The sequence below is a fragment of the Phascolarctos cinereus genome, unplaced genomic scaffold (genome assembly GCF_003287225.1).
Source record: "Phascolarctos cinereus isolate Bilbo 61053 unplaced genomic scaffold, phaCin_HiC Scaffold_4;HRSCAF=312, whole genome shotgun sequence".
Classification (NCBI taxonomy): domain Eukaryota; kingdom Metazoa; phylum Chordata; class Mammalia; order Diprotodontia; family Phascolarctidae; genus Phascolarctos; species Phascolarctos cinereus.
In genome coordinates this window covers 515524516-515551407 of record NW_027555847.1, presented here as the reverse complement: position 1 = coordinate 515551407, position 26892 = coordinate 515524516, and positions in this window count along the sequence as shown.

Sequence of the window (26892 nt, the reverse complement as noted above, 5' to 3'; positions counted from 1 at the left end):
TTCAAGCTCTCTGGTAGTTAAAATTCCTTACTGAATAACGAGTATTCTGATTGTAAAGAGAAGAAATTCTCTAGTGGAAAAAGTACTTCAACTCTCTTTGAGTACTCTCTCCCATTCATGACCTGAAGGATAAACACAAATGGGAGTTTTCAAAGAACTCTCATGTTCTGCATTAATGGCCACTGCAGTGATAACACTACTCAGCATTATTAACAGGGGAAATGCTGTCCTTTGTATATGAAAATGACAGCACAACATGCTTTCAGAGTTGTTTTTCTAATAGTGGTACTGGATTTTTCTTAAATATTTATTGACTTAAAAGTAAACACCGGGGGCAGCTAGGTGGCTCAGTGAATAGAGCTCTGGTCTTGGAGTTAGGATGACCTGAGTTCAAATCCAGCCTCAAACCAAACACTTGACACCTACTAGCTGTGTGACCCTGGGTAAGTCACTTAACCCCAACTGCCTAAAAAATAATAATAAAATTTTTAAAAAAGTAAACACCAAAGTATAAGGAAAGAAAAAGATAAGAAGACACTGTGTAGAATAGTAGCTCACATCTCATCTGCTTCAAAGTAAATCATGGACTCCAAAAAATGAGAAATGTTCAAAAGCAGAGACATTGACTTTTGACTATCACCATTTCTTAGAGAAGTATCAACAGGGCAAAACATTTCCCTTGCCAAAAGAAACCAGAAACTGCCTGACCAGCAAATACTGTCTCTTAGACAAAGGAAGAGATATGGTAACTGAAGCCAACAGCTGCTTAGGGTACAAGCTCATGTTCAAAACATCATTGAAGATGGTAACTGGGGTTTACGAGAAACATGACCTTGCAAAAGGCCATGTAGTCCTACGTGGCGGCCGTTGGGAAGTGAAGTCTTCTCTGCTGGAAGGAGAAACAGAAAGATGATGAAAGGCAAGAGTAATGAAAAAGAAGAGAGGCAGGATTTCGAAGCTGTGAGGAGAGTGCATGTGGGCACTCCAGCAGTGTGAGCTGATTACCAGTGAAGATCATCACTACCCAAGGCGGATTATACTATAGTCACTATAGGATGTACTATAATCCTGAGTAGTTGGGCCCTTGTATAGTTCATTGATTAAGGAGTGATCTTCCTGAAAAGCATTTGTGATTTGCTTGAATGTGTCTGCCTTGAGTTGCTTCTGGAATCTACTGAATTTATATACTCTATTTCCTCCCTCCTCCCTCTCTCTGCATTTGCAAAGCTAAGAAGTTGAAGGACACCATCTTCTTTTTTCCTGCCTCTCTCCCCTCCCTAATAATTTAGGCAAAACTAAAAAAAACAACACAAAAAACCCCAACACCATCTTTTGTTCTATCCCCTACTGTATATAATAGTTTATAGGCCTGATTCCATTTTTATTGATGAGTTCATGCTTGGCACTAGTAAGCAACATGATAAATATAAACATGATATATCTATCATTGCTCATTACTTGAGATGGTATCTGCATGGGGGGATTGCCCTGAGGGGTTTTGTATTTCACAGGATATCTCAATCAATCAATAAACATTTGTTAAATACCTGCCTGTTACAGGCACCATGCTGAGCACTGGCAGCAAAAGACAGTATCAGTCCTCAAAGAGCTCACAACCTAATGGAGGAGACAACATGCAAAGAAATATATACAAATAAGCTATAAACAGAAGAAATAAGCAATAATTAATGGAAGAAAGGTGCTAAAATTAAGGTGCAGCTAGGTGATGCAGTAGATACAGTCCTGGGCCCAGAGCCAGAAAGACTCATCTTTCTGAGTTCAAATCTGGCCCCATGACACTTACTAGCTTTGTGACCCTGGGCAAATCACTTAACCCTGTTTGCCTCAGTTTCCTCATCTATAAAATGAACTAGAAAAATGGCAAACCACTCCAGTATCTCTGCCAAGAAAATCCCATATGGGGGCACAAAGGATCAGACATGACTGAAATGACTAAACAACAACAAAACTAGAATTAAGGAGGGTTGGGAAAGACTTGCTGTAAAAGATGGGATTTTATTTGAGACTTAAAGGAAGCCAGAGAGGTTAGAGGTTGAAGTAGAGGAAGAGAAGCTTTCCAGGCATAAGGGACAGACAGAGAAAATGCGCAGAGCCAAGAGATGGAGTGTCTTGTTTGTGAAAGAGCAGGCAGACCAGTGTCACTGCATTGAACAATACATGTTTGGGGGAAGCCTGGAAAGGTAGGAGGGAACTAGGCTATGAAGGGCTTTGAATGCCAAACAGAGCATTTGCATTTGATCCTGGAGCCAACAGGAAGCCACTGGAGTTTATTGAGTTGTGGAGGAAGTGACATGATCAGATCTGGGCTTTACGAAAATCAGTTTAGTGGCTGAACGGAGGATGGATTGGAGTAGGGAGAGACTTGAGGCAGGCAGCCCAAAGCTAAAGCATAAGGTGATAAGGGTCTGCACTTGGGTGGTGGCAGTGTCAGAGAACAGAAGGTGTATTTAAAAGATGCTGCAAAAGTGAAATTGGCAGGCTTTGGCAACAGATTGCGATGGGGAGAATAGAGGATGACTGCTAGGTTGGGAGCCTCAGAGACTGTGAGGATGGTATCTATAGCAACAGCGAAGGCAGGGACCAGGTTGGGGGGACGGGAGGGTTTCAAGGAAAAGACAATGAGTTTGGTTTTGGACATGTTAAGTTTAAAATGTTGGGGCATTTTAAAGTGGATAGAGCACTTACTGGCCCTGAATTCAGGAGGTCCTGAGTTCAAATCCGGCCTCAGACCAAATGCTTGACACTTATTAGCTGTGTGACCCTGGGCAAGTCACTTAACCCCAATTGCCTAAAAAAGAAAAAGTTTAAAATGTCTATTGGACATTCAGTTTGAAATGTCTGGAAGACATTTGGAGATGTAAGATTGGAGGTCAGCAGAAAGACTGGGGCAGGATAGGTAATCTGAGAATTTTCTACATGTAGATGGTAATTAAATTCATGGAAGCAGATGAGATCACCAAATGAAGAAGTATAGAGGGAGCAGCAGAGAAGAAGGCCAAGGACAGACCTTGTGGGATATCTAAGGTTAAAATGCATGATCTAGATGAGGTAGAGGAACGAGGAGAAAGTGGTACCCCAAAAACCTAGAGAGAAGAGAATATCGAGAAGGAAAGAATGATCAACAGTGTCAAAGGCTATAGAGAGGTGTAGGAGAATGAGAATTTGGAAAAAGCAAACTATCTGTGCTAGGTCCCTAAAGTTCTGGCATGAACTTAAAATACATCCCTGGGAGCTGTCACAATTTAGTTTTGTGAATAATCACATAATAATAATAATAATAATAATAATAATCTCCCAAGAATAACTTAATTTCATAGCTCACTTGTTACTCAGTCATGTCTGACTCTTCATGACCCCATTTGGGGTTTTCTTGGGAAACATATTAAAAGTGGTTTGTCATTTCCTTCTCCAACTTATTTTACAGATGAAGAAACTGAGGCAAACAGAGTTAAGTGACTTGCCTAGGGTCACACAGCTAGTAAATGTCTGAGGCTGGATTTGAAGTCAGGTCCTCCTGACTCCAGGCCTGGAGCGCTATCCACTGAGTCACCTAGACCCTTCTCAGAGCTTGCTTAGATTTATACTAAAAGAATAAGCTGACTGGAGCCATGATGCCTATATAGGAACAAGCTCTGGTCCAGGAGGAAAAAAAAAATTCATTCCTTCACCAGAAGGGGATCTAAGGAGGGATTAGAGGAAAAAGTTCTATCTCCTTGCTGGGCCATTAGAGGCCTGGTTTGTGAGGATTTTGACTCCACCTCTTTCTGGTGTGAAGGAGAAATTGAGAATGCAGACTGCCCCTCTACGGGTTACAAACCAAAAGCAGCTAAGGAGAAAAGGAGCCTGAAGAGAGCTTTGCATGAGATCCAGCTAAAGCAGATTATTTTGGGAACATCTATAGATGAAACTAGCAAACACACATGAAATAAAACAGATTTGCTAGCATTCTGTAGCAATCTATTCTTAAGTACTAGTGAAAAGATAGTACTTGGCACTTAGATAAATAATGGCATTGGGTTATCATTTTGCTTGCCTTCTCACTGGGTAGGGAGAGGCTAGACGGAGGGAGAAAATTTGGAACTGAACATTTTTTTTTAAATGAACGTTAAAAATGAATAAATAATAGCACTGGAAAGAGTAATAGGACCTGAACAAATCAATAAAAACGGGAAAAAAAAATCCATGCTAAAAGAAAATACAAAGTGAAGCTACTCAGAAATGATACCTCTTTATATCTCAAAAAGGGGAAACTCTCAAGATAATGGAAAAGACCATATCTGGACTTTTATCAAAAAACAAGTAAAAGAGAAGAGCAAACAAAAAACAACTAAATCAAAAAACAAGTAAAAAAGAACTCTACCTTTTCAGTCTACCATTGTCATATATAATATCACAGGTAATGTCTTGACTTGTTCATGAATTAGATTAAAGTGAGGCAGAGTTGTGCTAAGTCAAACTCTTAACTCTTGATGAGAATAATCTAAGCAGGGGCAGCTAGGTGGTGCAGTGGATAAAGCACTGACTCTGGAGTCAGGAGAACCTGAGTTCAAATCCCACCTCAGACACATGATACTAGCTGTGTGACCCTGGGCAAGTCACTTAATCCCAATTGTCTCACCAGAAAAAGAAAAAAGAAAAGAAGTGATGAGCTCAATGATCTTAGAAAAACATGGAAAGACTTGCAGGGAATAATGAGAACAAAATGAGCTGAACCAAGAGAAGACGGTACATGGTAACAGCAATATTGTTTTAAGAATGACTTTGGGAGAATTAAGTCATTTTGACTATTATCAATACCCAAGAATATATAAAAAAAGATGCTGTCTGCATCCAGAGAAAGAACTGATAAATAGAATTGTATTGAGAATAATTTTACATATATATAAATCTATTTGTGTCTAATGATGGCTATCTCTAGGGCAGAGGGGGGAGAGAAGAAAAAAATAAATTTACATGATAATAATTTTATTATATATTTAAAAGGAATAGCAAGTTGTACGTATAGATTTGCAGTTTCATGTGCAATCATCTTTTTTATTATGCCATGTTATAAAAATGCTTATTTTATTCTATAAATTAAAAACATACCAAAAAACATACAAGATTCAATAAGAAATGACACTCTATATGTTTTTGCTCAATAATCTACTATATTTTGGCAACATGGAAAACATAAAAGAGAGAAACATATGCTCATCCAGAGTGTCCAACAGTGTCATAGAAGATGTTCTGTATAAGATTCAAGCAAAGGAAAGATTTCCTTTCTTAATGACAAGGTAGAATGGCATAGGGCATGGGGCAAAGAGGGAAAAAACTGGACTTGGAGTTAAGAGCTTGACTTAGCACAACTCTGCCTCACTTTAATCTAATTCATGAACAAGTCAAGACATCACCTGTGATATTATATATGACAATGGTAGACTGAAAAGGGTGCTAGATTTGGAATCAAGACCTGGGTTTGAATCCTGGCCCGCTGTCACTTACTACTTGGAAGATTTGGGGGGTAAGAAAAGGGAAAGGAAAGTAATAAGCATTGATATAGCACTTACTATGTGCCAGATATTATGCTAATATTATAAATATTCTCTTTATGTAAATTATCCATTTCATCCTCAGGTAGGTGCTTTTACTGTCCCCCTTTTACTGTTGAGGAAACTGAGGCAAACAGAGGTTAAGTGACTTTGCCCAGAGTCACACAGCTAGTAAGTGTCTGAGGTAAGATTTGAACCCAAATCTTCATGACTCTAGGCCCAGCATTCTATCCACTGTACCATTAGATGCCTTTTGGGCAAGTCACTTCACCTCCTAGGATCTCAGTTTCCTCTTTTGTAAAATAGGGAGTTTGGAATAGATAATCTGTAAATCCCTTCCAGCACTAAGTCTATTATCTTATCTTTGTGACCTTGAGCAAGTCACTTAACCTTTGTCTGCTTCTGCCTCCTAATCTGTAAAATGAGGGAGTTGGCCTGGATGATCTTTCTTTTAAGAGACTTCCTTTCTTAAGGCAGCAGTGAATACAGCACCAGAAATGGAGTCAAGAAAACCTGACTTCAAATCTGGCCTCAGACACTTACTAGCTTGTGACCCTGGGCAAGTCACTTCACCATGTTTGCCTCAGTTTCTTCATCTATAAAATGAGCTGGAAAAGGAAATGGAAAACCACTCTGGTATCTTTGCCAAGGACACCCCAAATGGGATCATGGACAGTCAGACATGACTGAAATGATTCAACAACAACAAATCCACTTCTAGGTCTAAAGCATGTGATCTAAGAGTCTCCAAATGTTCCTATTCATATATTATTAATGTCATTATAATTAATGAACTGATCCCTGTAAAGCATCCTCAGTGCAACCAATAGCAGAGTGACAAAGTACGTTTTTTTTTAAAAGCATACTGGTCAAACTATCAAAATGAGTCATTTCTGTCTAGCTATCCAGCACACTTTGTTTTCAGTTCTTTGCTTCCATAAAAAGAACTGCTATAAATATTTTTGCATACACAGCACCTTTCTCTCTTTCTTTGGTCTCCTTGGGATAGATGCTTAGCAGTAGGACAGCTAGGTCAAAAGACATCTGACAGGCTCTTTACCAAGACTGACCTTTTCAAAGTTACCAATAATTGCCAGATCTAAGGGTCTCTTCCATCCTTACTCTTTTTGATCTCCCTGCAACATTTGACACTGTTAACCATGCCATCTCCCCTTTGGATTTTCATGACAATGCTCTTTCTTGGGTCTTCTCCTTTCTGTCTGACCACTCTCAGTCTCGTTTGCTGGATCTTTATCCATATCATGCCCACTGTCTGTGGGTGACCCCCAAGCTCCCCTAAGACACCCCCAAGTGTGCTGGAGCTCATACTGACTTTGTTACATTTTCAGTGTGAGGGTTTAAACCTTAAAAATTTACAAAAGCTCTCATTTAGGGCTTGATTCATTGTTTTGTTGATTGTCTAGGCTTTAAAAAGTTATAGAGGAAATATTAATGCTGATGAAACTTAAAAGTATGTCACGTACACATTTTATTTTTCTGGAGAGCTAGTTGTTAAACATTCACCAGCATATCTCTGCCCTTCCCCCCAAGGCTCTGCTCTGGGGCTTTTTCTTTTTATTTCTACACTCTCTCATGTGACCTCTCTTAAGATCATCCCCAAATCTCAAATTTTTCCCTAATTTTGAGTACCCATAAATTGACAATTGAAGATTTAGAACCAGATATCCTATAGGCATCTCAAACTCAACATGTCCAAAGCAGATTTCATTATTCCCCTAATCCCCTATCCCCATCCCTTTTTTATCTTCAGTATTGCTGTTAAGGACACCATCATTCTTCCAGTAACTCACATTCAGAACCTCAGTATCATTCTCAAATCCTACTCTAATTCACCCTACATATGCATTCAGGTGCCAAATCTTGTCATTTTTATCTACACAACAGGCTCAGTTATATCCTTCTAGCATAGTAGCCCCCACCCTTGTTCATATCCTTATCATCTCTTATCTGGACTACTGAAATAGCTCTCTCCCTCCTCCAATTCATCTTTCATGCATTTAGCAAAGTGACTTTCCTAAAATTCAGATCTGACCAATAAATGCCAAGAGCTCCCTCTAGGATCAAATATAAATTCCTCTCTCTGATCTTTAAACCTCTTTACAACCTGGCTCCTTTCTGCCTTTCCAGTCTTCTTCCACACACTGTAGGCTGCAGCCATATTGGCCTGCTTGCTGCTTCTCATGTGATGCCCCACTTTCCAATGCCATACATTTGCACTGGCAGTCTCCCATGCTTGTAATGTTCTTCCTTACCTCCACCTGGCAGAATCCTTAGCTTCCTTTAAGATTCCATTCATATAATTTTTTTCACTGCTTAAATACCTTTATTATATATTTCTTTTCATTATTTGGACATTGATAGCTCTGCAAAATACTTTTCCCATCCAATCCCTTTCCACAAGTCATCCATAAAGAAGCAAAACATTTTGTATCCACTTAAATCTAATAAAAACTTAAAATTCAAAGATGAAATATTTTTCCTCCAGAACACATTAGTTATTTTAAATTGCAATGCAACACACTTAGTAGCACTTCTTTTGAAAATTATCTCATCAGATTCCATTTCATAAGACAGATATATGATATTTTCTTAAAAGAGTCTTCCCTTACTCTTTCCTGACGCTAGTGCCTTCTCTTCTAAGGTCATCCCGTGCTATTATATTTTGTATAATCTTGCATGTGCCTATATATGTATATGGGATTTCCCTGCTTAGAATGTAAGACTTGAGTTTTGTATCCACAGTACTCAGCACAGTGCATGGCATATTGTAAGTGCTTGTTAAATGCTTATTGATTAACTGATTGATTACAGATAGACAATGAACTAGCCTGGAACTGAGAAGTGGGTCAAGATAGATTGTGTTTATGAAGTGCAGTACTTTCAGTAATTTCAATCATCTCAAGTTGTTCACTGTTGCAAAAGCCCATTTTTTCAAAACCAATATTCTCCTGATGAGAGCTATGAATAATAAAAAAAGAAACACTTATTGTAATATGGGTTTGAGAAATGATTGGCACTCTGGGATTTGTAAGTTCAGAGTAACACATATTCCCTTCTCAGTGCTGAGAATAATTTGAATCATCTCAATTTTTGAGCTGTGAGGACTTGAGTCATTCACTGAAGTTTTAAAAGAGACATATATATACAGTCTTTGAGAGGGGTGAGTGAAAGTGAGGATTAGGGAGGTGGTATCTTTATCCTAGCCTGAGATTTACCAGGTGAATTTGGAAAGCATTGGCAGTCAGAGCCTGAAAAGAAGAAATGGAAAGGAAAAACTGAAAGGAGGACAGAGCTACAATGGAGAAGGGAGTGAGGTGGGTCATCAAGCTTCTCTAGGTATGAAGGACTCAGGCAGAAGCTGCCTGTTAAGTTTACTTCTTCAAGGACAGAGGGAAGTTTCCAAAAAATGTATTCTTCTCTGTTCCCAACTTCCTTTTCCTGTATTTGTTTAGTAACACATACTGTACAATATATTTTGCTTGCTTCTTTTACCTACGTGTTTCCTGATTCCTGATCTTTCCTCAAACATTGAGAGCCCAGGGATTAGTTGGAGACATACAAATATTTAAATTAGGACAGAGAGCCAAACTTCTGTCTGAATGTTAGGAATTTTTTGCTTTGCATATATTTGCATGTTGTTTCCCTCATTTGATTGTAAACTCCTTGAGGGCAAAGTGTGTCTTGTGGGCTTTTTTTTTTTTTTGGTATCCACATCTCATAGCACAATACCTGGCAGTGTTGTTGTTATTGTTCAATCTCTTTGTGACCTCAATTGGGGTTTTCTTGGCAAAGATACTGGAGTGGTTTGCCATTTCTTTCTCCAGCTCATTTGACAGATGAGGAACTGAGGCAAACAGGGTTAAGTGACTTGCCCAGGGCCACATAGCTAGTAAGTGTCTGAAGCAGGATTCAAACTCAGGCTTTCCTAACTGAAAGTCTAGTTCACTATTCACTTTGCCATCTACAATTTAATGACTTTTCTGGTATTCTTCCATATTGCTTTCTGAAATGGTTGGACCCATTCATAGTTCCAACAATAGAGCATTAGAATGCCTGGCTTCTCACAGTTCCTCCAATATTTACCATTTTTGGTCATCTTTGTCAATCTGATGGACATGAGGTGAAACTTCAGAGATGTTTTAATTTACTTTTGTTTTCTTAATGATTTGGAACATTCTTTCATTCAGTTAATGATAGCTTTTGAAAATTGCCTGCTTGTATCCTTTTAAACGTCTATCTTTTGGAGCTGGACTGTAATCCTTAGGGGAGAGAAAGCTGTAGACTGGAGGAGTGAGTGAACCTTGATAATTTTCTTTGTTTTACACCATTTGGGGTTTTCTTGGCAAAGTTACTAAAGTGGTTTTTCATTTCCTTCTCCAGCTTATTTTACAGATGAAGAAACTAAGGCAAACAGGGTTAAGTGACTTGCCCAGGGTCACACAGCTAGTAAAAGTTAGTAAGTGTCTGAGGCCACATTTGAATGCAGGAAAATGAGTCTTCCTGACTTCAGGCCCAGGACTCTATCCACTGTGTCACCTAACTGCCCCATATTATGAATACTACTACTACTACTACTACTACTACTACTGCTACTGCCACTGCCACCTCCACGGCCACCGCTACTGCTGCTGCTGCTACTACTATCTTTCTAGACTGATGTCACATTAATCTGCCTCACATACTCTACATTCCAGTCACATTGACTTACTCAATGGTGCCTGTACACAATATTTCATCTCCCACCTCTGAGTTGCAGGGAAGAAAGTTTAAGCTTCAGGTAAAGGGGAGGGGGAGGGAGACTCTGAACAATTAGAACTGGGTTTCTTCAGAAGGCAGAAAGTTACCTCTCAGTGGAGATCTTTAAAGACAGGCTGGATGACAACTTGTCAGCAAGGTGGAAGATGGGCTTCTTTTTTGGTCAAATATGGGTTGACCTAGCTGGTCCCTTCTAGTGGTTAGATATCCTGCAGGGAATCTCAGGCTGATAGTGAGAATATAGTAGTACTGTAGTTACAGAGGCAGAAATTTAAACCACAGCTTCTGATGTCTGGTCTTGAACTGTCAAGATAGCTAGATCAGATTCACTCAAGAGTCAAAAACAAAGGACAAATCAACCAATGACTTACTCTGTAAGTGCTATTCTCAACCTTTTCTTTTCTACGAACTGACAGAAACTCTGCTTGTCTGCCTGCAAACATCACAGTGGTTAGAAAAAACATACTTTGGGAATTTGTCATGTTTCAGTATTTTTTCAATATCTAGTAGAAACAGACAGACAAAAGTTTAGTGCTGAAAAGTTTTTTTGTCTTGGCTTTATAGACATGTATTTTCAAGAACTTTTTTTAAAGTCCAGAACATTTTGAAATACTGAATGTCTTGTTCTTATTTTTATCTGTTATTTCACTTGGGAGCTAATCTCAAATAAATAATCTAGATTTTCAAAGGCACCAACTAACCTCAAGAACATTGAATGCTTTCCCTTCTCTCTTTTTAATGTTAATTACAAACACTGAGCCCCAGAGACAACACAAACTCTTGCAGCAAAGGAGAAAGGAAAATTAAGGCAATGATCCCCTTTTCTCTCTGAATGTTATGAATAATCAATCCATCCATCCACCAACCAGCACGTATGAAGCACTTACTGCATGCTAAACTCTGAGGATACAAAGAAAAACCAAAAAGATTCCCTTAATTCCTCTACTTGGTTTTGGTTGTAGAGGCTTTGCCAGAGAGGACAATATCCTGAGAGAGGGTTGAATTTATTTGTCTCAACTTACTAGTTGATATACTCTGAGAATGAACAGCTTATAAGAGCAATAGTTCTTATTTATGTAGTGAATTAAGGTTTGCAAAGTGATTTATGAAAGTAGCGCATGCTTTAGATTTTCTCACTCCATACCCACTTGTACTGAGAGGCTGGGTCACTAGACTATGACTACTACACTTTCCCTGGCGGTTCTAGGTTACCTTGAGGTGTCTGAGGGTACCTTTATAATACTATTGCTTATAAGCTCCTATCAATGTGCAGAATTCCACCCCCCCAACCCCCCACACCCCCCATCCACCCACCATGACTCTCAGTTCATATCTATTAGTCAGCGAGACTTTAGCTTTTAGAAAGAGGTATTTATCACGGCTGTACAGTAAGAACACTCTGTACAAAGCATTTCCCATGCCCCCACCCAAAGTCTATGACACACACTTTCCTATCTCTAGGAAAAATGTACTCAAGTACAAGCTTAGAGAACACATTTGGCAAAAGGGTAACTCACATTTCCTGGATACTGGAAGTTCTTTCTTTCCTTTCACTGGGTACTCATGAAGTTCCCCTGGTTTTTATTGGCTTCCAAAGCAGATATTGCTTCATTTGTCCTAATCGATCAATTAATTAATCCAGGGACAATGTTAGGACTAGTATGCTAATGGGAAGCTCCCCAGAGAAAACAATAGATTCAAGTAAGAATAAGACATCAGAAATCCTATGACCTTCCAAAATTCACAAGATGCAACTCGAGTCAAGGTTGAGAAGGGAAAGGGAAGATGGAAGGACTACACTAAAAGAGGTATAACTTCCAGGAATAGAGAAGTGAGAGTCCTATTGCACTCTGACCTGGTCATCCCACATCTGGACTATTGCTGTTCACTTTAGGAGACCACATTTTTAAAAAGGCAATGACAAACTTGTATCCAGAAGAGCAACAAGAACAACGAAGGCCTTTAATTTAACTGGGAAGATTTAGCTTGAGGAAGGTTGGTGGAGTGGGTGCAAGGAGACACGATAGTTGGCCTCAAGTATTTGAAGGTCCGTCATGTGTAAGAACAATTAGACTTCTTCATTTTAGCCGTAGCAGAGAGAACTAGGAGTAGTGGATAGAGTTAAAGAAAGGCAGAGTTAGGCTTGTAGTCAGAAAAAACTTCCTGATTTTATTTTTCAACAATCACGCACTTATTTTTTTTCTTTTTCCTATTCCCTCCCCAACTAGGAAAGAAAAAAGAAACACAAAACCCTCATAATAGATATGCATAGGCAAGCAAAACAAATCCCAACATTAACCATGTCCAAAATGTGTCTCATTTTACATTTTTAGTCTAGCACCTCTGTCAAGGAAGTGGGTAGCGTTTTTCCTCCTTGGTCCTCTGGAATAATGATTGGTCGTTGAACTGATCAGAGTTTTAAAGTTTTTCAAAGTAATTTTTTTTAATGTGTTGCTAGAGTAAAAATTTTTCTTTTGGTTCTATTCATTTCACTTTGTAATAGTTTATACAAGTTTTCCCAGGTTTCTCTCAAACCATCTCATTCATAATTTCTTGTAACACAATAATATTCCATAACATTCATATACTATAATTTGTTCAGCCTTTCCCCAGTTGCTGGGCACCCTGAATTCTGTGTAATCCCAGCTAACTCTTGGCTTCCTCCATTTCCCATTGCTCACTATGGACTAAGTGTACAGACATACAATATAAGCCTTCATGAGCTACCATGGCATATGAAACAAAATCAAGATAAAGGAAAAGGAGAGATAAAAAGAAACATAAAGTTATAGGGCATCCCAAAGTCAAAGTGCAACTTAGGTTTTACTATACCCTGACTTTTGGGACATCCAGAATAATAGTGTCTGTTATCATACAGGTAAAGGAAAGAGAAGTTAAGGAAAGAGTAAACCTTTCAGAACTTCTGTCAGTTCTTGCATGTTACAACATTAGTCCAATTAGACTTGATACTTCAAGTTCTTTGTTTCAAAATCCTTTAAGCAACTAATGGTCCACCACCTCTGTCTGTCTGTCTCTCTCTCTCCCCCAATCACCAACAGACTGGGTGACCTCTGAAGTTCCTTCTAACTCTTAGATGCTATGATTTGACCTATTTTTATCTAAATTAGTCTATTAAAACTATTTCTAGAACCCAGAAAATACTTTAGTCAGATAGACTACTACCAACTAAAAATAGTCCTACATCTCTGCTCCAGATGAATAAAAAAGCAAATAGCAATAACAACATGTGGGAAGAAACAGAAGGGTAGGGTAGAGGAGAAGGAAAGGGTATGTTCTGGGACTTTCCAACCCCCACAATGTATACATTATTTAATATCATTAGCTGGAGAAGGAAATAGCAAATCACTCTAGTATCTTTTCCAAGAAAACCCCAAATGGAATTATGAAGAGCTGATCACAACTAAAAATAACTGAAAACATAATATTATTAGCATCCTAATGATTTAACATAGACTCAAATGCACATTATACACCTAGAGTAAATAAACTATTGAAACAAAAGTTGTCTATATGTGCCTCTATTTCTCCTAAAAAAAAAAAAAAGGAATGGTGTGGTCTGATAGAGCTCTAGAAAGAACCAGAAGATGAGCATTCTGTTGTCAACACTGCCACTGACTTTTTGTGTCTTTAAATAAATGACTCCAACTGTGTCTAAGACTTATCCAGGAATATGATGACTTTTAGCAAACTGCTTCCCTCCCCTAAGCCTTAGTGGCAGCAAAAAAGAGAGTCTATTTTGTCCACTAAGTTTAATTGGATTGAATATAATCCAATTACCTTTGTAAAAAAGGAAGATTAAAGAGGTTGAAAATGGAGAAGGATTAGAAGGGAAGGAATATACACCAATCAAATTTTGTACACAGAAGAAAATTTTTGTTTCCTTGAATATTATACATATATATATATACACACACACACACACACACACATCTTTATATACATAAATATTTTATGTCCTTTGATCCAGCAATACTACTATTAGGACTATATCCCAAAAAGGTCAAGAAAAGAGGAAAAACAACTTTTAAGTAAATGTGTCTGTGTCTGTGTGTGTGTGTGTGTGTGTGTGTGTGTGTGTGTGTGTGTGTAAAGAAATGGAAAGTAAGGGCATTTAGGGGCAACTAGGTGGGTAGAGCACCAGCCCTGGAGTCAGGAGAACTTGAGTTCAAATCTGTCCTCAAACACTTGACACTTACTAGCTGTGCGACCCTGAGCAAGTCACTTAACCCCCTTGCCTGGCCAAAAGAAAAAAGAAAAAGAGAAAGAAAGTAAGGGCATTTCCATCAATTGGGGAATGGCTGAACAAATTATGGCATACCACTATTGCAGAATATCATTGTACTGTAAGAAATGATGAAAGGGATGGTTGCAGAACAACCTGAGAAGACTTGTATGAGCTAATACAGAGTCAAGTAAACAGAACCAGAAGAATAATTTATAAAATAACAATTTTTTAAAGAAAAGTAGCTTGGAAAAATTTTTAAACTTTCATCAGTGCAATTACCAACTACAATTTCAGTGGACTGATGATAAAGCATACTACCCACCTCTTGATAGAAAGATGATAGACTCAACATGCAGAAGGAAACATATATTTTCTGATATGTGGGGATTTCTTTTTGCATGCCAATACACATTTGTTATGTGGTTTTTTCTTTTTTTTTCTTTTAATTAGGGAGAAATTGGAGGGAAGGGAGGAAAAGTGATATGGTTGCCAAAAAATAAGAAAAGAAAGGAGGGCAATTGAAGCATTTTTTTAAAATGCACAGAAACAAAAGAAAAAGGTTAGAAGGAAACAGACAAGCAGGACAATATTGCAAGTCATCTTGAACTTACTGTATGCTTAAAAAGAGAAGCTTAAAAAGCAAGTTGTACTTTATAGATTCAGTTTCATTTGCAACCTTTTTTTCTCTTCTACTTTGTCCATGGACACATTCATTTTATTTGGTATGTTGAGTTCTGAGTTATAAAAAAAGAAAAACACATTTTCTTAATGCTTTTGTCTTTATAATCACATCTGCTTTATACCTAAGTCCCTCCATGTTGCCAAGAGCCAAGAGATGGAGGCTCTTGTTTGTGCAACAGCCAGAAAAGATAGGACAAGAGTTGACAGGTATAGAAGGATCAAGTAAGGTTTTTTGTTTGGTTTGTTTGTTTGTTTGTTTGTCAAGCATATGGGAAACATGGGCATATTTGAAGGAAGTTGGGAATGAAAGAGTAGACAAGAGGTTGTGACTTTGCAATGGTAGACACCCATTCCAAGTCTGTAATTCTTCCCCTTCTCTGCCTCTTAAAAGCCCTAATTTCCTTCAAAACCCAACTCAAGCACTACCTCATACATGAGGATTTTCCTGATGCCCTCTACCAAATTACTTTGTATTCATTTATTATATATTCTCTATATACTTATCTAGGCACAAGTTGCCTCCCTTGGTAGAATACATCCTCCTTGAGGGCAGGGACTCTTTCTCTTGTATAGAGCCTGACCCATGGCTATCACTTAAAAACTGTAGCTGCTTGATTATTGTTTGATCTTATTTTAATGTTATTTTGAGGTGTTTTTAGAATGTTCTACATTCTTGTTAATTTCATAAGTCTTTGTTTATTACTCTATGTTACTGTGTATGGATTTGCGTGTCTTTATGTGGGTGTACCTAGTATCTAGTATAGCCCTGGACAAAAAATAGGTGCTTGATAAATATTTTGTTGTTGAAAAAAATAATTGAGCAAATAGCTCTATTACAGAAACCTTGTCTGTCAAAGAATGCAATTTTGTGAGGGAAGGAATTCTCTCTCTCCAGTATAGATTCATTCTTATCTTTTCTCATCTTCGCCAGTTTGCATGGAGTGATGTAAAGCTTGCATAATTTTAATTTCCATTTCTCTTTTTTTCTTTGGCAATTGGGGTTAAGTGACTTGCCCAGGGACACACAGCTAAGAAGTGTCAAGTGTCTGGTCTGAGACCAGATTTGAACTCAGGTCTTCCTGACTCCAGTGCCAGTGCTCTATCCACTGCGCCACCTAGCTACCCCCCTTCCATTTCTCTTGTTAGTGAACTTGGAGCATGTTTCCATGAGGCCACTTCTGGTTTATACATCTTTAGATAACTGTTCATGGGAAGATTTACACCAACTGATACAAAGTGAAGTAAGCAGAACCACAGAAACAATATACACAATGACCATAACAAGGTAAATGGAAAAAACTGAACACTGTGCAATCATAATGACCAAGTTCGGCCGTGGAGAAAAGTTGAGAAAAGGTACCTCACTCTCTCCCTTCTTTCTAGAGGTGGGAAACAACTGCATATACTTTCAGATAGAGGTCTTCCAGTTTAACCCACTCATTTTACAGATGAGGAAGCTGAGACAGAGAAGTCATTGTGTGGTGGAGGAAGGGAGAGAACTTGGAAGTGGTGATGGGGAGCAGGGAGCATTTCAACTCCCCTGCCTCAACCATTGAGCAGAGGAGAATGAATGAAGGTAGAGCCAGTACTAGAGAGTGTTACTGGGGGGAAGCCAGGTTTTTATTAAGAGCTAGTAGATGGAAGCGGAGAAAGTTATCATGCCCAGCCTAAGTCTCTTGCCCAGGCTAAACATGCCCAGATCCTTCAACCAATATTTGCTCCTTAGGTGAGAAAGACCTCAGACTATAAGTGTGCTAGCACCCTGAGCCTTCCATTTCCTGCAGGGTGCAGCAGGTTCCCCCCAAAAAAGGCTCCTAGGGACCAGGCTGGGTATCTGCCATCTGCCCAAAAGCAACCACTTCCATCTATCAGAACAAGGCATTTTCTAACTTCTGCTGCCAACCCAATCTCTCAACTCAGATGTAGAAAACCTCTAGTGCAAAGAGTAACCCTCCCTTCAACTTTAGGCCTCCCATCTCCTCCAGTACCTGTCCTTTGAGGACAGGAGTGGCGCTCTCCGACTCAGTGATGAATATTCTCACACCTGGTCATACCTTTCACATCCCCATGATTCTGAACTCCTGTAGATCATAATCCAAGCCCCATTCCTTCACCCCCTATCACCCAACTCCTCATTCCCACCCTTTGCAATCTTCTCACCCCAAAGTTTTGTCCTAACTCTATTAAGCCTTTCCACTGTGCTTTCTGGAATGCCTGTTCCATAGACAACAAACTTCCCTTCATCTTAAATCTATTTGTCTCCCACTCCTTCCACACAATTAGTAAGCGTCTGAGGCAAAATCTGAACTCAGGTCTTCCTAACCCCTGGCCTAACAGTCTATGCCAGTGCCACCTAGCTGCCCTATGGGTAGATAAAGGAGGAGGGATACATTTGTAAATTAAAATGATGTTTAAAAAATAGAAGCTATCAATAAAAATAAGGGAGGAAAATAAAACTGTTCACATCCTGTGTCCATTCTTTGTGTGTGTATATATATTTTAAGTATAAGGCTGTATATGTGTGTGTTTCTAGGGCACACTGGACTCAAAGCATGCTCTAGCATATTGAAACTGCATAAATTGGCTATGAGTGCACTTGGAAACAGTTTCAGACACTATCAACAATTTCCTTCCCATGGATGGGGTTTTGAAGTGTACTCACTTGCCAAGGTCAGTGTAGGCTTTTGGCAAAGTGACAGAATGATAACTTGCCCTTTTCCCTCTCTATTCCCTGGAGGATGGCTGGGCATGAATCCTGTAGCCCCGGACCTCATTAGCTTTCTAGTAGGAAATGGCTCACACATTTATGAATTGTTAACTTTGCACCTAATATCAAATGGAAGCTTTATGTTCACTACAGATGCCCTTGTTTATCACCATTTGCAAAGGCAACAATCACTCTCCTTAATTCAGTAGAAGACTGAGAAAGGAGCCTTAAATGAAGGTTGAGGTTTTATTGTCCAGGAAGCCCACTTCTTTTGTATACATTGCCAAGAAAGGATAACATGTCCTTTTTATGCGTAGCCAGTGTATGTGAATTGCCAAGCAGGAATGAGACTCATTTCAAAAACACCCAGTGTGCTTGGTGCCAACCAAGTAGAGGTTTTGATTCTGATCTGTCTGGAGAGGCCCAGCTGGTGGATGTGTTTTTTTGGTGTGGTTTTTCCTCACAAGTGTGTGTGTGTGTCTGAGAAACCTATTTATAATCACTTTGCAAAATAGGACTAACGACAAGGTTCAGCAGAATAGGATAGGAACGCAATGACTGCATTCTAATTCCTACCAAAGACTAATCACAGGTTGAGGTCAAAACCACCACTGAAAGCCAGATGTGGAATTATAAATTTTAGTCTTCCTGGTTTTCATGAGACAGTGCTGAGGCTTTAACAACTGAAAAGCATAGTTCCAGATGTATGGCTTTACTGGTGTTTGGGCTGGGGTGAACCAAGTTGTCTGAGTTTTATAGTCCTGGTCTTTGACTCATGTGCTAAACTATTCCCTAAATGATGTAACTCCCAAAGAGGCTGAGTGTCATGTCACGCCATGTATGCATAATGAGGGTGGCAATACATGGCAAGGGTGGGGATGGGGATTCACTAGTATCATCAACAAAGGTTGCAATTAATAGTTCTTTTAGTTTTTGGTTTTCTCAATAGCTAACTATTTATGATGCCTCAAATTGGCAGATGACTTTGTTATGAATGGATCTTTTTCAACTTAGTGCAATGGATAGAGTGTGAACAAGATCTAGGTTCAGATCTCTCCTCTGACTGTCATTTATTGTGTCTTCCCACACAGCCCCCTAAGATGCAGCTACATGATGAGATCCTTACTCTAAAATCAAAGATCTTTCTTTCATGTAAACCTGCCTATGGAATATGCCTGCCAGCTATTGGTGGCATAGGTGTTCTGGCTGGGGCGCTGCCCATGGAGGGCAGAGCTTTCAGTCCCAGCTGCTTCCAGGGAGGCTTGGGCTTTGGCACGTCGATAAAAGGCACCTGCGGTCAGAAGCCTACGGTTAGTCTCTGGCTGATCTCCCTGTGTTGACTCCTCCCCCTACCCGGAGGTGGCCAGGAAGTCCCACTTGGGGTGGTATGAAGTAGGATTGCTCCTGGACTACAAGAACTATCCACTCAGTGGAATTTAAAGGTAGAGGTAACTTCTGCTCTTGCTCTCTTCTGAACATCTGGCCTGGGTCGGGACAGCTTTCCCTTTCATCTCCTTTAAGGGCAGGGAGGGCAGTTATGGTCTGTAGCAATAGCATGTGCTTATCTAAGTGATGCTGAAGCTGGATTTTAAACTCCTAGATGCCTCTTCTGTTTTTTGCTTGTTCTCCTAAGCACAGGTTACAGTACAGAGATTCAGAGGTAGGTGCAGTCTTGGCTACATCTTTATGAGTTAGAAAAGTCAGCAGCTCCTGGGCTTCCACACTGGCTGTTTAGAGAGAATGCTTCCTGTAGTTACTATAATGCTTCCTAGAGGAGAAGATGACTACTCACAGGAATATAAACCATCCCCTCGCTCAACAGAAGCTATGAATGACTTGCTCAGACAGTAGAGAATCACGGTAAAAGTGAAAGGCTCGTTCAGCAGGCCCACAAAGCATTTCATATTTTACTACTTTAATTATCAACCTCTCAAGAGAGTATAATGTGTAATGAGTTATAGTATTGTGTTTTAAGTATTTGTCAATGTGTATTTATAAGACTTTTATATTTTAAGAATTTCTTTTGCAGTGGAGGAAATAATAGCTGTCTTATACTTGATATACTCTTTACACTGAGTACTCTGATAATCTGTTTGGAGAGATCTTAGACGCAGGCCAAAGCTAAGACTTATTTAAATGATTGTCCCAAGAGTTGTACTCTGGGTTAAATGTGTAATCAGCCAAAGAAAAAAGAAAACTACAAATGAACTCAGTCTCTACTGAACCCAGAGCTAGGTCCCTCCTTGATGACAGAGCGTACCCCGGGTTCCTGGGCCAGCAGCTCTGGAACGTTGGAATTTGACTTTTATTTCATCAGAATTTGAGATTCTTCCCTGGTATAAATCTCAATAGGTAAGTACTCAATAGGTATTTAACAGGTAAGTATAGGGAGTTGCCTGGGATACATAAAGGGAAATAGACTTGCCCAGGGAAGAGGTCCCAGATCCAGCACAAAGGGGTTTAGGCAAGGTACAGGAATTGGTGCCAACTGGAAGGTCTGTCACTCACTAACCAGTTCCAGTTCACAAATCCTTGGCAGACTGAGTAGGGGACCTGTACCTAGAGGTGATGTTCCAGGGTGAGGTGTGGTCATGGTCATAGTCTGTCTACTGAGCAAGGAGCAAGTTCAAAAGCAAGCAGCAGCTCTGTGACTCAGCTACCAGAAGGAGAACACAGTCTCAGTTACAGACCTAGTCCAGTCAAAACGCTTCAGAAGAAGCAGAAATCCTAAACCAAAGGGAAGCTTACAGTTCTGTCACTCTGAAACATCAAACTTTCTGTCTGTCTGAAACTCCAAATGGGGCAAGCCCATAGGCCTGTTGCTCAAACCAAAACGCAGGTAAGGAGCTTACAGAGTTCAGACCAAAATGGGGGGGGGGGGACAGCAATTAGACTTCGCCCTGTATTGGACCATTCTGAGAGCAATGCAAGCTTGAAGGTTTCTAGCCTGAACTCAATAGCCCTAAAGAGCAGCAGAATAGCCCAGGCATTCCCCTTCAAAAGTGTGCAGAGCCCAGACCTAACATAAAGTCCAAAAGCAGAAAGGGAAGTATAAGAATGAACAAACAAAAAATAAATTCCACTATAAAAAGTTATTATAATGACAAGGACACTGAAGACATAAACCCAGAAGAAGAGAATGACTCTAAAACATCTGCAAGCAAAACCTCAAAAGAAAACATAGCTTGGACACAAATTTAACTAGGATTCCTAGAAGATATGATGCAAATTTTTTAAAGAGTTAAATTTTTTAAATAAATGAAATAAGAACACTTGAAGAAAAATTGTAAATAGAATTATGGAAGAATTAGAAAGGGAAATAATAGCTTGGTACTAGAGGTACAGAACTTTGTCTAAGCAACAAATTCCCTGAAAATCAGAATGGACCAAATAGAAGCCAATGACTCTGTGAAACAAGAAATATTAAAACAAAGTTAAGAGATTAAAAATAGAAGAAAATGTGAGGTACTTCATAGCAAAAACAACTAAACTGAAAAACAGATTGAGAAATGAAGAACTAAGAATATGATGGACTCCATTGGAATATCTAAATGCCACAACCAAAAAAAGGGCCCACATATGATATTTCAAGAAATCTTAAAATAAAATTGCCCAGGATCTCTTAAAACCATAAAGCAAACTAGAAATAGAATGAATCTGTCAGACGCCTTCTGAAAGAAACTCCAAAATGAAAACTTCCATAAATATCATAGCAAAAATCCAAGCAGCCAGAAAGAATTCAAGTACCAAGAAGCCATAGTCAGAATTACACATGATTTAGCAGATATCATTATAAAGGCATGGAGAACTTAGAATATTATATTCCAGAAGGCAAAGGATATAGGATTATAGCCAAGAATAACTTACCCAGCAAACTGAATATAATGCTACAGAGGAAAAAATGAACTTCTAATAAAATGAAGGACTTCCAAGCATTCCTGATGAGAACACCAGAGCTGCAGAGAAACCAAGCTTCAAACACAAGAGTTAAGAGAAACATAAAAAAGCAAGCAGGAATTAACAATAATGATAAGGTACTAAACAAGAATAAACTGCTTATATTCAATTACAGGAAGAAGATATGTGTATATCTTTTGAACTCCATCATCACAGAGGGAGTCTAATTAGACAAGGGCTGAGAGTAGTTTTGTTATGTCTTGATGACCTTAAGAAAAGAATGGAAAGAGAGGGGAAAAATAATATACTGAGGAGAAGGGAAAGGAAGGTTAGGGAAAACTATCTCATATAATTAAGGGTGTGCACAGACATCTATACAAACAAGGAGGAGGGGCTGGGATGGAGCAGTTGACACTTGAATCTCTCATCTGAAATGGTCAAAGGAGGGAAGAATAAACCCACACAGAGTTGGATACAGAAATACATTTTCCTCAACAGGGAATTAGAAAGGAAAGGGGAGAAGGGCAAAGGGAAAATTAGAGGAGAATACATTAAGGGAAGAATTATTCCTGAATAAAATTAACTATAACTAAGAAAGTACAAAAATATTTATAGCTCTGGAGTCTGAGGGGGTACCCATACACTGGAGAATGGCTGAAAAAGTTATGGTATATAAATGTGATAGGATATTATTATGCAGTAAGAAATGATGAAGGGGATGGTTTCAAAGAAACATGGGAAGACTCATATGAATTGATGTAGAGTGAAGTGAAGAGAACCAGGAGAATAATTTATACAAAAACAATATAATAAAAACAAACAACTCTGAAAGAATTAGCAACTCCAATCAGTGTAATGGCCAACTGTGATTCCAGAACACTAATGATGAAGTATGCTACACACATCCTGACAGAGAGGTGAAGGACTCAGAGTGAAGAATAAGACTTTTTTTTGGACATGGCTAATGTGGAAATTTGTCGTGCTTGACTATATATATATGTTTGTAACACAGACTATTCTGGCCCCCCCCAACCCCACCCCCTCATCTGCCTGAAGGCTAGGTGGGTTAGATTTCACTACTCCCCTATGGTTCTCTGGTACCCTTAAGGGGACTTGGGGCATGTCTAAGCTCTCTACAAATGGCTCTAGTCTCCACTGATGTTCCTTCAACTGCTGGGGTGTGGGGACGCCTGCACCCTAGCTCCATTTAGCCACTAACAGTTGGATTAGTTTATACAAGGAAATATTTACTCACAGGTATCATCACAAATATATAAACTTACTCCCTCAACACATGGGAGGAATAATTCTCATCCTCCACTATGCTACATTAGTCTCTGGGTAGGGAAGGGGATTGGATTCATAGCTTAGCTCAGTTCCTATAGTGCAGTCCCCATTCCAAGTCCAAAACCTTCATCTTCTCAGGTCTTCTCAGAGCTTCCATGCCAGGGTATATGGCTATATCACCGCACCTGCAATCCTGGCTTCAAGGTCACTGTGGCTCAAACTTACAGTTAATAGGGATTACCTCCCTCGCCTGGGAAGGACAAACAATACAGAACAGAAACAAACCCTTCAGGTCTATTTCTCTCCAAGTAAAAGAAGGAAAGCAGGGCAAGGAAGTCCTTCCCCTCGCATGCTATGGGTGAACTGTGATCTTCAACCTATAGATGCAAAAGATAAGAGTAGTTAAAAAAAGAGAAAAGAAAGAGAAGTACAAAAGTGTAGCAGAAAAAGAGCAACTGGTTCTATCTACTACTTTTAAAGATACAGGCAGTGGGGCAGGTAGGTGGCACAGTGGATAGAGCACGGGCACTGAAGTCAGGAGGACCTGAGTTCAAATCTGGTCTCAGACCAAACATTTGATACTTACTAGCTGTGTCACTGCTGGCAAGCCAATTAACCCCAACTGCCAAAATAAAACAAAATAAAATAAAATATTAAAAAATAAAGATACAGGCAGCCAATCAAAAGAGGCTATACCTATAGAAGCAGTAGGGGACCCAGAGACACAATGTTAGGCACAATGGGCATACCAGATATGTCTGGGTTACATTTTTCATAGGGTTTTTTTTTTGCTTTTGTTCTCAAATGGGGGTAGGGTTGAGGTAGGAGAGTGAGAAAGCAGATTTTTGATGAGTGAAAAAATATTTTATAACTTTTTTTAAAAGGAAGGAAAAAGGTTTGTTTTTTCTTTTTTGCCAATTTCCTCTCTCTTCAAAATTTGTGCTTCCAGAGCTACCTGCGAAATTCCAAAGAACTGCCTGTTAGAGTTAGGCTATATAGTGTTAATTCCATAATTATGATCTTACTTACTTGTCCCAAGACATCTGATCAAGAACCATGAGAAGGGATATTTCTATAGATATATAGGAAATCTACAGGAATATATGGTAGTCAACAATTTTTGACCATGCTAACAAACTTACAGAATGAATGAGTAAAGACAACGAAGAAAAAAAAAAAGGGAGAGAGAATTGCTAAAGAAAAGGTCTGTTCTACATCTACTATCTTGATCATAAGTTTTGTCTACAGAATTCCATTTCTGAGCAATCTGTATTTGAACTTCCTGTTCTTATCAAAGGAAGAATTTTAATTTCCAAATTATCTGGATGGATTTTGGATAGTTATTTTATTGAGTACCATATTAATCCCCTCAAACATGTTTTTATTACAAATCTTTCCACAGGGAACTTAAATTACTTTGTAGACATTATCCCCATTCATTTTTGTATCTGGATACAAGGTAATAATCTCAGGCCAATAGGACCTACGAAAGTTTCCATGGTAATGATACATGCTATTATTTCCATGGTAACATTTGTGGACCCTAAAAATTATTTTATTTATTAAAAATTTCATATGTTGTTTTTCAGATTCCCATTCAGGTGTCACACTGAAAACCAGTTTTCCCTTCATGCTGACTGGAATAGAAATAAGAAGAGAAGAGAATAAAAGAATTGGAATAATATCAATTTGCAGCAGGCTCCTTCACAAAGCTTACTTGATTTAGGGCCAAGTGGCAATGATTTAGGATATTAAGGCCAAAAAATGTTAAGTTGAAATAGCCTAAAAAAATAAATTCCCTATATCACATCATCTACCAACCATTGTCAAAATATATTTTATATATTTTAATTTGTAAAATAAATCACTGTTCATCTGTGTATCTAGTAAAGAATTAAAACTTACAAATTATCTGAAAATATTTCATCCATTCAGTTAATGTATTATATTATCATTTCCAACCAAACAGCTCACTTGGAAACATCTGATCATGAGGAGGGTCAAAGGATAATACTTGACAAGTCAAACTTCCAGTTCCTGATGTGAAAAGAGGCAGACATGATGTAGTAGGAAGAGCACTACATCTAGGGTCAGAGGACCCTGGCTCTGCCATTGGTTAGCGTTGATCAACAAGCACTTATGTCAAGAACTGTGCCGGTCCTTGAGGATATAAAAACAAAAATTAGGAAGTCCCTGCCCTTAAGAACTTACATTCTACTGGGGACATACAACATATTCACATATAAGTCAACATGAGATATGTAGAAAAGAAATACAAAGTAATTTGGGAGTCACTAATTGGGGGTGAGGAATGGGATCAGGAAAGGCCTTTTAAAGGAAAGAGCATGAGCTGAGCCTTGAAGGGCTCGAGGGGCTCCAAGAAATGAAGGTAAGGGGGCAGCTAGGTGGCGCAGTGGATTCAGGAGGACCTGATTTCAAATCTGGCCTCAGACACATAACACTTACTAGCCGTGTGACCCTAGGCAAGTCACTTAACCCCATTGCCTAAAAAAACAAAAAGAAAAAAAAGAAATGAAGGTAAGAAGTGAGAACCCATGGATGTACACAGCCTATGAAAGGGTGGAGGTAGGAGTCAGAATGTTGTATATGAGGAATGGCAAGTGTGCCAGTTTGTCTGAAATATAAAGTATATGAATGATAATAATGTGTAATAAGCCTGAAGAGAGAAGTTAGAGCAGCAGTTCTCTAAGTGTGTTCTGGGGGTACCTAAGACCCTTTCGGGGGGGGGGTCTGTGAGTTCTAAACTATTTTTATAATAATATGAAGATATGTTAATCTCTAATATGGTAAATAACTATATATATATACATATATGTATTTTGTAGACATATATGCATATTTACACATTCATGCATGCATACACATATATACATATATACACACACCCATACATACATATACCCCACATAAGCAAAAATTTTTGTGGTATCCTAAATGATTTTAAAAACTATAAAGTGGTACTGAGAAGGTAAAAGTCAAGAGTGAAGGATGGCTCTAAGGACATGAACAAATGGTTTTCAAAAAAATCTGCAGGCTATAAATGACCACAAAAACACATGTTCCATATTGCTAAATATAAGAAAAATGCAAAGCAAAACAACTCTAAGTTTTTACCTTATTCCATGCAAATTGACAAAGCTGAAAAAAATATGGAAATGGTCAAAGTTGAAGGGGTTGTGGGAAGACAAGCACACTGGTATGTTGTTGAAGTAATGAAGTGGACCAACCATCCTGGAAAACAATGTAGCCCGATATCCAAAAAGTCATGAACCTGTCCATAGTCTTTAAGTCAACAGTCCTACCTCAAGGATGTAAAAAATAGAAACACAAGGTCTCATATATTAATATATTCACAGAAGCAATCTTTGTTCTAGCAAACAACTGGCAACAAAGTGGATGCTCATCCTTTGGGAAATGGCTGACATAACTATTTGATGTTAATGTCATGAATGTTTAATGTTTAATAGGTTAGCTGCTCTTGCTTGCATATTTGGCCTACTATTTATCCCAAGCTCTAGAGTGATTCAGGGTGTGTTTGGATAATTTATTTCTTATTAATAAAATTATAATATCCTTCTCATTAATTAAATAATTGGCTCAAGTATCTATTTTCATTTATTAAATATGGATTATTTAATGAACTGGAGAAACCTCTTTTCACTATAGTAATTGTTCTTACTTTTCAAGATAGTAAAGAAGAGGCAGCATAGGGTAGTGAATAAAGA